Source organism: Triticum aestivum, unplaced genomic scaffold, assembly GCF_018294505.1.
Source record: "Triticum aestivum cultivar Chinese Spring unplaced genomic scaffold, IWGSC CS RefSeq v2.1 scaffold113544, whole genome shotgun sequence".
Taxonomy (NCBI): domain Eukaryota; kingdom Viridiplantae; phylum Streptophyta; class Magnoliopsida; order Poales; family Poaceae; genus Triticum; species Triticum aestivum.
In genome coordinates, this window is record NW_025278049.1 from 1 (window position 1) to 1,256 (window position 1,256).

Consider the following 1,256-nt stretch of genomic DNA (forward strand, 5'->3'; position numbering starts at 1 on the left):
GGCGAACGGCGGCGACGGTGTGCTTCGGCCGAGAGCGAGAGAGAGCGAGGGAGAAACGGGGGAGAGTGAGCGAGAGCAGGGGGGATCGGGACGGGCTGCGGACGTCGTCCACGCGGCCAGGAGGGCGTCGGCAAGCAGGAGGTGGCCGCGCGGCCGCGCGCGCGCGAGCACGCAGCAGCTTCGGGGCGTGGGGAGGAAGACGACGGGGAGCTACAGTGTTGGGCTGGGTCGGCTGCTAGCTGGGCCGGCCAGCTGGCTGGGCCGCACAGGTAAGTCTTTCCCCTTTCTTTTCTGTTTTCTGTTTTATTTAATATATCTGCAACTTTGTTGAATTAATTAAAATACCTAGGCAACTCCAAAATTCACCAAACTACTCCTGGTCCATAGTTGGATTATTTCCAACATGAAACATTTTAGTTTGGAGATATTTGAGCATTTAAATATTTTATATTATTTTAAATGCCCAAATTCAAATATCTATGATTTAATTCAAAGACGCTATGATGGCCTAGAAAAATGTGCACCACTTTTGTCAGAGGTTCTGAACCAAGGCTAAAATGATGGACATTTTAGAAGGGCATTTCAGGTTCATTGAAAAATTATTTTAGTAACCCTAGTTGGTTTCAGAGGGGACTGGGGGTTCTGTCATCCCCATTTCAAGTTTCTGATGAAAAAGTAAACATGATGCAACACTCTAATGCATGACTAGCTAGGGTGTGACAGGGAAACATGTCGGATGCGATCATACCAGCACTAAAGCATCGGATCCCATCAGAACTCCGAAGTTAAGCGTGCTTGGGCGAGAGTAGTACTAGGATGGGTGACCTCCTGGGAAGTCCTCGTGTTGCATTCCTTTTATAATTATTTTTTGCGCCTTGTGACAAACATGTCGCACGTGCGCGATATATATTAATCCCGTTATATTATGTTTGACGTTTGCGATATGTTTAAGCTCGATGGTCATTGCTCGCGCGTCTTGGGGCGGCTTTGTGGCGCGAAGAGCGCGTTCTGAAAGGGGTGGAAAAAACTCGTGTTGCTGCGGTATGGAGGGAGGGGTGGAAACCGTGGAAAACTCGTCTCCGTGATTGAGCGGGAGAGTAAGTAGTATAGGACATTATCCATTGTTAGGGAACGGTTGTAATGGTAGTGAGAATGTAGAATCGTCTTTGGAGCGGACCTGGGAGTGGCAAGCATAAGGGACGAAGACGGGGAAACATGTCGGATGCGATCATACCAGCACTAAAGCACCGGATCCC

At 49.0% G+C, this 1,256-nt stretch overlaps 1 non-coding gene across 1 annotated transcript; it reads left to right on the forward strand.

The window, feature by feature from the left end:
* The first annotated feature begins 734 nt into the window (after positions 1-734).
* LOC123178407 (5S ribosomal RNA) lies at positions 735-853 on the forward strand. The gene has a single exon (XR_006489553.1). It is a non-coding gene; the product is annotated as a 5S ribosomal RNA (ribosomal RNA).
* The last annotated feature ends 403 nt before the right edge of the window (positions 854-1,256 follow it).